A 14658-nucleotide genomic window follows, 5' to 3' on the forward strand; every position below is an offset into this window, starting at 1 on the left:
TTAAATGAAAAATGTTTATTCAATCTAAAGCCCGGCATTCACTACACGCACCGCGAGCCGAGCCCCGAGCCGTACCAATCCGTGGACAAATCCGTCATCGCCCACACACTACACGAGCGCCGAGTTGCAGTCCAGTCGACTGTGAACTTTGGTGAGCCTTGCACGTAACTATCCTACCACGAAAAAAAGCTCTGGCTCTAGTAGTCGGTGCAATATTTTTAACGCAGAAAAAAAAGCGCGTGTGGGCAAATAAATGGCTGAAACAACGAAGAAAAAAAGAACGAACGAACTAGAAACTAGAACTGCACATTTGTTTAACTTTTTTCAATTAAAATAATATATTTATAAAAATTTTACTAATAAACCATTCTTAACATAATAATTAATAAACATTTTCTGATTTAAAGAACTGAACCTTTTTTCTTTTTAAATACTTACTAGAGACTCTAAAAATCGAAATCTAATATCTAGAATCCACCATAAATAAATAAGTGCGTTGTGATTTATGAATTCTTTTAATCCATGCTAATATTACCTATAAATCCGAACGTAACTCTGTCCGTCTGTTACTCAATCACGCCTTAACTACTGAAGCAATTTGTATAAAATTTGGTATAGAGATATTTTGATACCCGAGAAAGGATATAGGCTACTTTTTACCCCGGGAAATAGGATAGGTTTTATCCCGGCAATCCCATGGGAACGGGAACTATGCGGGTTTTTCTTTGACTGCGCGGGCGAAGCTGTGGGTGGAAAGCTAGTTATTTATAAAATTAATTAAGTATATGGCGAATGACTCAAGTTCACCAACAAATCAACGCGCGCACACACACGTACGGATTTGTCCGGCGCGGCTCGGATGCGGCGCGGCGCTCGCGTCTCCAGACGGCGAGCGCCGCGCCGAGCCGCGAGCAGCGCACTACTACACATACACACGCAGATTTGTCCGCGGACTTATTGCCAGCTACAAATCCAGCGGGTGGGTGCGCCTGTGAATGGTACCCATAATATTGGACACACATTGTTTTCGAGTGTGATTATTTTTTTACTTTTTTTAATAAAATACTTTTACCATATTAAGGTTTAACATTCATTCATGTAATAAATAATCATTATCCTATATCCTACTTCAGTTAAAAATCTCTCTCTGAAATCAGACCAAGATGTAGGTCACGCTTCAATCTTTGAACGTCATTCACCATTATATGTAGATTTATCCATCACTAAATCCTAAGAGAATATTCAATTATAAATTGCAATCAATCAACTTAGTAGGTACCAACCTAAGGTAAGATTTTCCCTTACGAAAATCTTCCTATTGTAATATTGTAACCAACAATATAATCCTATTATGGCCTCTTTTCCCGCCAAAAGGCTGTTAGACGAAGATCATTTAGTAAATATTTTCCTAGCAATATAAGTGACAATGTAAATATTGGTTGTTTACAGGAAAAATGGACTTGACTCTGGTGTTGTTCTGGTGTTCTTTTGGGGTCGATGTACGACATGAAAAATACATAGTTACGTAGCGTGTTGGACTTTCATTACAACAATTATTATTAAAGCCTGATATTTCCGCTTTGTCGCATTAGAGTATACAGGGTGTCCCACTTAGTAGGTAGTATTTAGTATACCAATACCAGGAGTGGGAGTAGCGCGAAGAGACTTGTAGTTTAGCATACACTGATCACGTAAAAAATATATATTGAAATAACAAATAATATGTATTGTTTTTATATAAGTTTTTACTCAATATCTAGAATATAGGATTTTACATTTATTTTGATTAAAAAACTTAACTCTGAACAAATATTCTTACTTTATTATTTTGTGAATCTCTACCGATATATTTTTAATTTTTGTAAAGCTTAGACACTAATCTTATAACCAAGGAAGAGATTCTAAATATACCAAATACCACTAATTATTCAGACTATCTTTACACCAAAGCCCTTAGATTATCCTAGCGATATAACAAGATAATACTTGTCTTGGCCACTTTGCCAAGAACAGCTACCTGTATTTATACTGAATCTCTAGTTATCTAATCATCTAAGCTGCATGTTTTTTCTTGCTAGTGCGTTCAATAGAAGTTAATTAACCTGAAATTAAAAAATACGTGTGGCACTCGGGGACTGCCGCGGTAAAGCTATTGCATAGCATGCCTTCAAGTTAACCTCCGTCCCTGTCGGAGTGCGGAGCGTGAGGTTTTTCGATACACAATTTCTGGATTCGGTCTCCGCGCTCAAGGCCCGCGATAGAAGCTATGCAATAGCTTAAAAATATGTCTATATTTTAATGTAAAAATTATAATTATTCAATGAATATTGTAGCCGAAATAGAGTTTATTATTAACAATACATTTAAAAAGTATATTGAAATTATACCTGGAAGTAATTTTACTACGTTTTCAGATATGAAACTTATGAAGTAAAATTTTGTATATATAAGCATTTAAAAGATATTGTTAAAACGATGCATTTCGCAAAAACTCATCTGAAAAAACAACAACAATAGATACACTTTTCAGCTTTAATTAAATTTCAGAACGCTCAACGTTTCTCTTAAATATGGCATTTAAAAGAAACGTGACCTCTACACGGTGGATATGTCGTGGCCATATCGTAGATTTGCTCATTTCATGATATGATCGATCATTTCACGAAATTTCACGAAATGGCCAACATGGTTTGATCAGATCGTTAAATCGTCAACGTTTCACGATATGGTCATCCACATTTGGCCAGATCGTATAAAATATATAAAGTCCGTAAAACATTAAAAAATTCTGAATATTTTTTGAACTTGTTTATTGTCATTTAAGTTAGTGCCACGGCAGTGGCCGGCGAATGCCAGAAGCGAATGGTTTTTGCAATAGAAACATATTTCAAAAATGAATGCGGAATGTTTTCTTTAAAATAAAAAAAATGTTAGAATAAATAACTATTTTTTAGAACAAGACATTGAAATTAATAATTATTAATAATATAAAAGATAAAGATAAAGAACTTTCTGGTAGTAAGGTATTCAATTAGACTTTTTAACGGATTTTAATTTTAAACACGATTTATTATCAACCCGACGCTTCGAACAGCGAGCGTAGTCACGCACAAGAAAACATTTCATCAATTTCGTTATATTACCAAAACGTTACTATGGAGTACATTAAAATACGTTTTTAATACTAACCTTGTTACAATCTTACTATACTAACAACGTACAAAGTTTTAACGTATTTAAAGATAAACGACAGTTAACTGTAAACACGGCTTAATAGAATTAATTTTGAAGTTCTAAACGGCCGATTAGTTTCAGAACACACGAGATGTTAATTAAACTCGGCTCCAAGCTTGTTGAGACATCTCTGTCGAACTTCGATTCGAGTTAATAGTCTATGACAAATATATGTTGATAACTGAAGTATTACTTACTACCAATGTATTACGATCTTTAATCATCTTATATTTAATTAATTAATTTTATATATTTCAGATAATTGCAATATCCATTTTATAATTGTTAGTATCTTATTCCCTTAAAACTATGTTAATATTAAAATTACACAATTAATTATTAACAATGCTATTTTAAATCACAATGTGCTTGAGACATGGATTTTAACGCAATGTCTCAAGACATATTGCTTTCCCATCTGTCCACGAAGACTGCTGGATGTGAAATCGCGCTATAAAAGTTAAAACTAGTATAAGAGTATAACAATAAACCTGGGTTACATACAGTCCTTAAATAACTAAGAACCTAAATATGGTCGAATAAAATGACCTAGACATCTTGACCTTGAATCATTAAAGAGAGTCATAAACTCATCTTTTATATTTACGACCGTGTTAATTACGTTTTTATTAAACAAGGTTATATTTCATTTTGGAATAAGATCAAATATTGTATGAAAGTGCCTTGATTTAGTCGAATATTTAATCTCTAAATAATAAATAACTGAAAAAAATCTTAGTTTCAACTATCCTTTACAGTTGTTTTTAAAATCATCAGTTCTTTATAAGAAAACTTTTAACAAGTCTTAATTTAATATAAAAAAAGGAATCAAAGCGATTCAGAAAAATTGTAAACTAAACCGTATTCTTGGTGCTTCGTTAAAAAGAATTTTCTAGACTAAAAGGAATTATTTTCCTTTTGAATATTTCTTTAAATATGTTAACCATAAACGGCTTTACTGTGACCTATCCTTAAATGAAAAATGTGCTATTTGTAACATACACGCAATTTAAAAAAGTCATTTCGATACTAAAAGTATCAAAATATTATTTCAGAAACATAAACATAAAATATTATTTCAAGAACCTACTTAAAGTATCAAAATATTATTTCAGAAACAAAATCCTTATAATATTTTTACTAGATTGATCTGTCTTTTCTTGATACAACAATATATGCTTGGCGCATCTTGACAAAACGAAATCTTCCTATTCTTGAACGGATATCATCTAAAATCTAAATGCATATTGACAAAGTTTCAATATTTTGTATAGAAATCATATTTTGAAACAACAAATTTTTATGCGCTTTTTTATAGAAACAGTGCTTCTCGAGAAAGGTTTGAGAAAACATTTTTAAGTTAAAGACAAAACGATCGAAAGGTAAGTATTTTACATCTATTATTATCTCGGTCAACAAGCTGGAAATTTTTTATTGTTCCGAGTCGAAAGCACTTCGCGGTCGGAGAGAATTGAATGTTCAACACTACGGGATGTAATTGCTATTTTAATCCCCTGTTAGTCGACAAACACTTTTACTGAGGACATTTTAAATGTAAGCCTTATAGAACAATATTACTTATTATATTTATGCTCTGCCCTATTCCTCTCCTCCAACTAACTTCCTTCCGCACGTCTGGTTATCTGGAAGTAATCGCTATTTAGCGATAAGATCGCCATTTGTTTTAATTTATAATTAGATTCATTATTCTAATGATAAAACAATTGCCGGTCTTATCGCTATAATTACGTATATCGATTTCTTTCTTTCCTTATACTATCATTACAAATTTTGAGCACATTTTCTAAGCGCAATTTCTAAGAGAATGAATTTTACACCTCGATTATAATAACCGACTTAATAGATAAGAAAGCAACATCATCATCATCATCATCATCAGCCCATATTATACGTTCCCACTGCTGGGACACGGGCCTCCTATGAGGGTACAGGCCATAATCCACCACGCTGGCCAATTGCGTGTTGGCGGATGACACATGTAGTGTATGTGAGTGAAAGAGAGGGAAGTATTATGTCATCTCTTGCGCACGTGCAACGGTGACACCGCTCACACAGCTCAGTTGGCTGCAGGCGGTCGGAGTGAGAGGACGTGTGCGTCTAAGAGCCGATAATAGGGAAGGACATACACTACATTTTTGGCGACGAGGTAAATCGGGAATAATTGTAAGTAATTTTCTTTGATACTAAAAATTACAAAACAAAAAAAAAGGAGGAAATAGGTGTGGTGTGATAACTATTGAACTAATTATATCCACAGTCGAGTTACATCGAAGCGAATATTAAAGTTAATAATAATATACACACATACTTATTTTCATTATGATATTTTGTGCCGCTTACATAAAATAATTACCCGCACAAAGTACAAAATAACATGTGCGTGCCTTTCGAGAGGCCTCCGCGCCGTAGAAAACGAAGGTTTCGTTTACATAAAGATTTAGCAAAACCTCTTAAACAATTGTAGTCAGTTGGATAAAGTAGGTGTTGTAAATTGTTTTTCGTAAACATAACTACACTGATACCAATGCATACGCGGGCTGGCTTTATTGCTCGAGCGTATGGTACCTGTATGATAAATACACTGTACAGTGTACGGGTATACAGCTAGCGTCGTCCAGTATGTACTACTCACGTAGTCATGCATAGGACTGTAACTGCGTTATGCGAGACTAAATGTGATATTTTGTTTAGTCGATGCTGTAGATTATTATTTTGGGACATTTGTTTACATATAAATTTATTAATACCGATATGTAAGAACCTGCTTAGAGGATTGGTTAAACATGATTAAATGAGCTAAGAAGGTTCGATTCCCGATCAGCTCAGAATAGACTTGTCTGATTACAAAATAGAATTATACCAAATACCCACTTATATCTTATTTAATTACTCGATGTGAAGTTGCACGAGTATTATTTAAGATTATTCATTATTGCATAAAAGAAGTAATTAATGGCTATCACGCAAGGAACGTAAGTTTCCTAGACAGGCTAATTAGTAAATTACCAGATAATGCCTGGTGATCAAGAAAAATCGGGTGACGCCCGTGTGTATTTTGTAATGTTATATCAGATGATGCCTGGTAGTACAAAAAAAAAAAACGAGTGACGCCCGTGTGTACTTTGTAATGTTATACCAGATGATGCCTGGCAGTCGTAATATAATTACAATACAGTAGTACCTGTAGTGATGTGATACGGGTGATGCTCGTTTAAAATGTTTATATTTTGGGTGATGCCCATATTATGAATTTTAAGAGGAGGCTCCCTTTCTCATTTCTGGCACTGAGAGACCGGTTACTGTACTAGATGGTAATACAGCCGTAATAAAGTTGAATATCGCGTGCGCTCTTTGATCGTGTTCGAGCTCGAAAAGTAAGTCTCAATTCTTATTTCGTTTATAACTAAGTAAGGTAATAATTAATCTAGAAAAATAATATCTTGGGATTCGATAGTAAACTCTATTTTCTTACTGTTAACATTTATTTTAGACGTAAAGTCCAAGTAAATCTTTAAAAAATGTAATAATCCTTAAAAAAGGCATAATTTTTGAATAAAAAAAAATGAATCGAGTGAAAATGTTACAATTACGTAACTGTCTTGTACATCGAAAGAAAAAGACCCAATATCATATATTACAGTTTCATTTTGATTGTATGTGTGCCTGTTTCAGAATATTAATGCAAAAACACATAAAATTTAGGGAGCTTCCCCTTAAATACGCGATTTTAAAAAAAAGATGTGATAGTTAGTCATCATTTCATAGTGTTTCTTTTAAGATTTATTTTATCTTCGAAAATACTTATGGTTAGTATTGTTATCCAAATAAAAAATGGAATAATACAATTTTAAGATTATAAATAGTAAATGCTAAAATATTTACAGTAGTTTTTATTATTCGTATCTAAAAGTGACTTAATATTTTCGTAATTTCATAGCAGATTTTGTTAACAAATAATCATAATGATAACAATGCCTAAAATATCTGCGATAGGTATTGCACATTTAACCGACAACTATAAAGTTAGACAGGTTACCTAAGTGATAGTATAATAATCATAAACAGGGTAAGGTAATAAAACAATGAACATTCGAAAACAAAAATAAATGGAAAGAGAGACATACAGAGTAGTCTCAATATTCATTATTTCAAACTAGCCACCTGGCAGACGTTGTTATGCTCTTTGCTCTTTCTTTATCGGTTCGTTAAACGAATTGGAATATGAATATTATCCGAATTGGTCAAGCCGATACGCCGCGCGCCGAGGTTTGAGTTTCACACTTAGCAACATAATAGGTATTTGGCTATTCATTTTTATTGTATCTATATACTATGTGGCGTTGTAGCTGAGGTGGAAACAAAAAAAAAATAATAAGAACTACTCACCATACAGTCGACAATTAATTTAGTTAATTAATAAAATAAATACAAATATCAGTAACAATAAGGGTCGTGGTGTGTCTAGGACCAAACCCTCCGGTAGGGCTCTTCCTCTTACTGATATAGGTGGACCTAACATGGAGTGCGCGTCTCGTTGCGAAGGCCAGGCGGTAGGGTGGTCGCTGAATTCCTTCAACAGGAATTAAGGAGCCGAAGCAAGCAAGACGTAGAAGGATTTCCTCAGCGGGAACGTTGCAGTAATCCTTCAGCGCAATCGTAGCAATGTCGTAGTACTACTGAAGATGGGTCTTAAGCGGTATGTAGCAGCGTATGAGGTTCCTTATCGGAACGTGGCAAGGACGCGACAATTCCCTGCGCGGGAACGTTGCAGGTATGCAGAAGCTTTCTAAACGGAACGTAGCAGTAATGTAACACTACTCCCTCAGCGGAAATGTAGCACCCCGGTTTGGGGTTATAACACACTGTTAATTATTACATGTTGGAACGTTGAAAACAACTTTTACGTAATTTATACAATAATATACCGTAAAAGACAATAGTTGGACAATAGACAATTGGCATAAAATATGAATCGTTAATTGTAGATAATAATTACTTTGATAGATAGTGTATAGTGTCAAACAACCTGCCAAATATACACTTAAATCTTAAATATTTAGATAGATAATAAAGGTCAATTTCAAGACGATCATTTAATGTAAAATAAAAAATGGATCATAACCACATCATACCGCAAATATTGGTATATATGCAAGTGCATCTAGTTATTACTATATTAATAACGACTGTTTTTTATAATTTAAAAACACCAATTTTATTAAAGATGAGAAAATTAGCAACAGAAACATCAACGTGAATAGATTAATAAATATATAATATTATAAAAGTCAATACCTACACTAATAATCTTATCTACAAGTTTAAAAGTTATTAAGAATTTTATAAGATTTACAACGTAGCAATTCATATAAAATCCAAGTTTTAATGGTGGTTTGTAAGACTGGTCTGATTTCATATTCATAAAGTACTTACGTAATACATCTTTTAAGAGCTCATATTATATATGAGAGATATCGTACTAGATTGAAAATAAAAAGATATTATCAATTAAGAAATACCTTAAAGATTTCTTGTCAAAAAAAAAAAAATAAAAAAATGTATTATCGCGAAAAGTTCACCATTCGTGCCTTAGTCAGAATATAATATATTCCAAGTATTAATCTCTACAATATTGAGGTGGTAGTGGTATTGATTTCGAAATGCAAAATTGAATATTGCAAATACTTATATAAATATAGGTAAAAAAAAAAATTGTATTATTGATTGTTACAGTTAACATTGTACAGTTAAAAAAAAAAAAAAACATTTTCAGACCATTAATGTGTGATTAATGTTTAGCCCATGGTTTAGCCATTATTATTGTCATAAAGTTATCTTCTTTTTCTTTTTTTTCAAGTAGCTATTACGTTGTCAGTAATACAAATACATACAAATGTTATCATAAGTAACAAATAAATTTAAAAAAATAAATAAAAAATGTCATCAACAAAATGATACATTGTGATTCGTTTTAGGTTCGTTACATTAATTAAATTTTAAATATGTGTTATTAATGTAATAACCATACAATGAACAACACCGCGTGTGTGTTGAGGTTACAAATAGAAGGTATAAAAAAAGTAATAATCACGCTTTACTAAATATTAATTATTGTATTGTCAATAAATTGTTGTAATATTGTCACTGAAGTTAAATCTGTACGGTTTGGGTAGGTCATTAGCGAATCGAAAGGAATCGGTTGCATACAGTCATACGAACATACAGGAGAAGCTAAAAGCGGTTCAATAGAAGTCAATGGTACAATATAGTATGCTATTGTACTGTTGCAACTTGCAGAGCAAGCTCCACAAAGCCTGTAATTCTGTCAGAGTGGTTTATACCCAAAAGTTGGTATTTAAATTATTGATAATTATCGAACTTAACATTGTAATACATGTGACATTTTAATATTGCGTGACCTATCGGAATTTATACAATTAGGAATTCAAATGCGAACCATAAATGCATGTCTCTGTATGAATTAAATATTTTTAATGCGCTATAAAAAAAAAGCTGCCACTTTCTAGCCTCTAAACTATCACCAAAAATATATCATAAATCGCTTTATTGCGATACTAAAGAGAGACGGACAAACGAATAGATAAACAAATCTTCCCTGTGCCTAAGGATCATATGATAACTTGTTGTTGCTTAAATAAGGATAAATAATGAACCAATTAATATTATGTTTGGTTAAAATTTTGCCGAATAATATTTATTATATTATTTAGGGTACAGATACCTATACATTTACATTCCGATTTTATTAGGTATATTGAATTAAAATTGGAACATATATTGTTTTAGTAACGAAGTACATATACAGAATATAGATATTAAATAATAACCGAGCATTTAAGTATATACCTAGTCTATAGGTATTTTACTTGGTAATAATTGTACCGAAGTTTTACTTAGATGGTTACTAATCCAATTATAAGGTCTACAGCTATTGTTTAATAATAATTTTAATATGTGGGAAAACAGTGGTAACTTAAATGGTGCAGATGCCGGTGCAGGTAAAGTGAATTAAATTATGCGTCAGAAGAAGCAGCATTCACCTCTTCTAAATGACCTGGAGTGCAGGTCATGATAAATAGTGAGGAAAAAAGAGAGAAGATAACCTATGTTAGTTCCACATCAACAAGGTAGTGCAATAGTCATGTAAGGAAAAAATAAAACACGTTAAGTACAGTACAGGATTTAGTCAAAAGTATAGTTAAGTTACAGAAGGAACATAGTTTAAACATTATACCTTACATATTATACATTAAGTTACCGAAAACGATTTCGTTCCATTGGTTAATAAATAAATAATGACTTAATAAACTTAAATATAATTATACAACTTATTCATGATAGATTGTCGTATACTTAAATAAATTGCCATTATTGTTATTATAAATACCTATGTAAGATGTTACATTTCTATGATTTTGAAGGAGCAACTATGCCTATATATTCTTGCCGGCTCTTCTCTGTCGAGACGGCTTTCCGAACCAGTGGTAAATTCATATTTTTTTCCTTATACTGACGATTTGAAAACGTTTCTGGACGAGGTCTGGTTGATGAATGAAGGTTTGAGTTTGAAAAAATTATTAATTAATATTGATTTGAATACATTATTGTAAAAATTATTATAATTTTGAATACACATTACGTATTGGAAAGAAAAAAGAAAAAAAAAAAGAAAAGGAGAGATGTTGCATAAAGATAGAATTATATTACTATAGGCCAGGTGACACATTCTACTCTATCGCTGGTATGGAGCGGACGCGTCCCTGAGTTGTGTGTACTAACTGATACTGGTGTTTAGGTATATAGACTAGCATACCCGAATAGAGCATATTTTATTTTATTTAATAAAATAATTGGAAAAAATTAAAAATTTCTAAAATAAAGGAGGGATGTAGTGTATGTGAGTGAAAGAGAGGGAAGTATTATGTCATCTCTTGCGCACGTGCAACGGTGACACCGCTCACACAGCTCAGTTGGCTGCAGGCGGTCGGAGTGAGAGGACGTGTGCGTCTAAGAGCCGATAATAGGGAAGGACATACACTACAACACATGTCGTCGAACTTTTTAATTCTTCGACATGTCGGTTTCCTCACGATGTTTTCCTTCACCGTTCGAGCAGTGGTGAAGTTACAACATGCGCAGATAAATTGAAAAAATTAAAAAAAAAAAAAGAAAGAAAGCAACGCTTAATACTTATTTAAAAACTATATGTATCAAATGTATTTACGAGCGTTTAAATGAAAATGTCTTGTCACAGAGAGATTTAGTCCCATTTGTACTGCTTATTAAATTTGGGACGATTGAAATCTTCAAAATGCCTTATTACTTTTCTCGTATAGACTTTGCTTCTTGTTTCTTTGTCAACGGAGTCTTTTTACGCTTTTTAGGTATTCTGTCTTCATTAGGAAAAATCTTCTATTGACGAACAATCAAAATAATCAATTATTTGAAAAGGTCACAAAAGTTCACGATAATATGATATTAATTATATCACTATTATATTATACTAGCGGTCCGCCCCGGCTTCACCCGTGGTACGCAATAAAAGGTAGCCTATGTTATTTCTCAGGGTCTAAAGATTGTCTGTGCCAAATTTCATCAAAATCGGTCCAGTAGTTTATGAGCCTATTCATTACAATCAAACAAACAAACAAAGTTTTCCTCTTTATAATATTAGTGTAGTTGATTAAAATATTATTCAATTACTCCAGTCATATAAAACTAATAGTATTTAGGAAGTATTAATATTTATAAAACATAATATACCTACTTGTTAGTACAGATTTAAAACCAAGATCATCCTTGATTTCTAACTCTCTATTTTATTTATTTTATTTTCTTTATTTAAGGATCACAAAAGGTCGTTACATGTGTACTTAGGCTAAATACAGTTTTTTTATATACAAGTTGGCGTATGCACTACCGGTTATATGTGACCACAGCTTACACACAAGCGTTAACATAAATTTATGAAATTAATACAAAGTGATAACAAATATTAAAACAGCTTAATCATGCATATAAATATACCTGCGCCAAGTGACTGGAATTATGCTGTTTTAAGAATTTAATTAGGACAAAAAAAGTTTTATAATCTTGTTCTTCATTACAGGCCATTTATCAGAAAAAATATCAATATCCACTAAATTTAACAACGAGTTATAATGTCTTAAAGTTCTTGTAATAGGTGAATTATATTTAGTATTTGTTTTACATGAGGGTAGAAAAAATAATTTATAAGAGCTAGGACGCTTCTGTCTACAAGGCTAACTCTCTCTAAACTATGAGCGGTTGCTAAGGCAAAATGAAAAATAGGAAGATTTAATAATCCCATATCTTAAAGCCTTAAAATTACACTTGCATCATAACATTCCATCACGCTCCAAGAATTCATAACCGCGGAAATTAAATCAAAATTGTCATCAATATAAATCCCATGGCAACGCTACTTGAAAATATTCATAATACCACACAAACATTTGAAGATTACACTTTGAGCTTTATGACTTCGTATAAAATGATGAACCATGAAGGCATTTTTACCATAATGAGCCATGAAATCTGTAAACTCCTCATGACATCAAAAGTATTTTTAAATTGTTTAACATCTTCTCTTATGTGAGATATTAAATTTGCCAAGACTTGTTAGCATGGGCATAACATGGGCATAACACAGATTTAGTAGCATGTAACATGCCAAATATTTGAACTAGAGACTAAGAGAGCCTTCTTTGATGTTTAAAACTTATGTAAGACTAGAATTTGAAACTTTTTAAACTAGAGCTACTAGCTTCTTAGTCGAAAAATGCTTATAAGCAAAAGCAGAATAGCCAGTTTCACTATTATGGAACATGTTATAAACTACTATCTACTTTCGTTTAAAAACGAATCTATAACCCAATTTTACCGCAAACAAAAAACATCAAGCAAAAAAATATCTTTTAAAAACGCATTTTAAAGTCGACTGAGTGAAGTAATACACTTAAAATCATGTTTCCTGTACACAAAGCACTGCATTGTCTCTATTCTACCAAAAGCTATGGAAAAATATCATTTCTATGAAAGCATTAGTGATAATACATTTGAAATGCAGTCACGTATTTAATTATGGATATCAAACAATACGTAAAAGTATTGACATAGATACAATGAAAAGGAGAAGAAAATAATTTATTATATAGTTAATGTTTAAAATAATTATTACACTTAACTATTTTAGTTTTACTTTTACACATTTTCAGCACATTTATTTTTTATGCATAAGAAGGTATTTTATGAATGTAACGAAATAACTGTAATTGATATTTGTTTGTGTGTTCTGTAAATTTCCAAAATGGCTGGAATTATATTGAAGAAACTTTTACGGTGTGTCATTGACCTTTAAGTTTCAGTATCACACTCAAAATTAAGACGAGTCTCAAGCTAAAATCCCCTTGGAATATCCCTTCTAACAAAATAATTATATACGAATGTACGCACTGTACTTCTAAACGTATCTTATACTCGTAATATAACACAACCCTTAATTACTGAGGTATAACAAAACTTTAACAAGACATACGAAATTTGAGCAAAGTTACAAATAAAGGAAAATAAGTAAGATTGCTAATTATAAACTCAAAACTTCCTTTTCACAACTGGATCAAATTGAAATCATACAAAAATAGCAACAGCCTCCAATTAAACAACTCTTTGAAATTTATGAGGTAATGTAGTGTATGTCCTTCCCTATTATCGGCTCTTAGACGCACACGACCTCTCACTCCGACCGCCTGCAGCCAACTGAGCTGTGTGAGCGGTGTCACCGTTGCACGTGCGCAAGAGATGACATAATACTTCCCTCTCTTTCACTCACATACACTACATCCCTCCTTTATTTTAGAAATTTTTAATTCTTTTCAATTATTTTATTAAATAAAATAAAATATGCTCTATTCGGGTATCCTAGTATATATACCTAAACACCAGTATCAGTTAGTACACACAACTCAGGGACGCGTCCGCTCCATACCAGCGATAGAGTAGAATGTGTCACCTGGCCTATAGTAATATAATTCTATCTTTATGCAACATCTCTCCTTTTCTTTTTTTTTCTTTCTTTTTTTTTTCAATACGTATATGTGTATTCAAAATTGTAATAATTTTTACAATAAATGTATTCAAATCAATATTAATTAATAATTTTTTCAAACTCAAACCTTCATTCATCAACCAGACCTCGTCCAGAAACGTTTACAAATCGTAAAAATCGAAAAAATATGAATTTACCACTGGTTCGGAAAGCTGTCTCGACAGAGAAGAGCCGGCAAGAATATATAGGCATAGTTGCTCCTTCAAAATCATAGAAATGTAACATCTTACATAGGTATTTATAATAACCATAAT

General features: G+C 32.1%; 1 protein-coding gene across 2 annotated transcripts in view; it reads left to right on the top strand.

The window, feature by feature from the left end:
* LOC123698255 (neuropeptide CCHamide-1 receptor-like) overlaps positions 1-14658 on the top strand; it is a 159637-nt gene that overhangs the window by 38492 nt on the left and 106487 nt on the right. Inside the window, exon 1 of one of the 2 annotated variants that reach the window (XM_045644835.1) lies at positions 34-151. The exons of the other annotated variant lie outside the window; for it this stretch is intronic. The gene's annotated coding sequence lies outside the window, so the exon portion shown is untranslated. Of the gene's footprint in view, positions 1-33; positions 152-14658 lie in introns of those variants that run through there. 2 annotated transcript variants of the gene reach the window in all.

This window comes from Colias croceus, chromosome 15 (assembly GCF_905220415.1).
Source record: "Colias croceus chromosome 15, ilColCroc2.1".
NCBI lineage: Eukaryota > Metazoa > Arthropoda > Insecta > Lepidoptera > Pieridae > Colias > Colias croceus.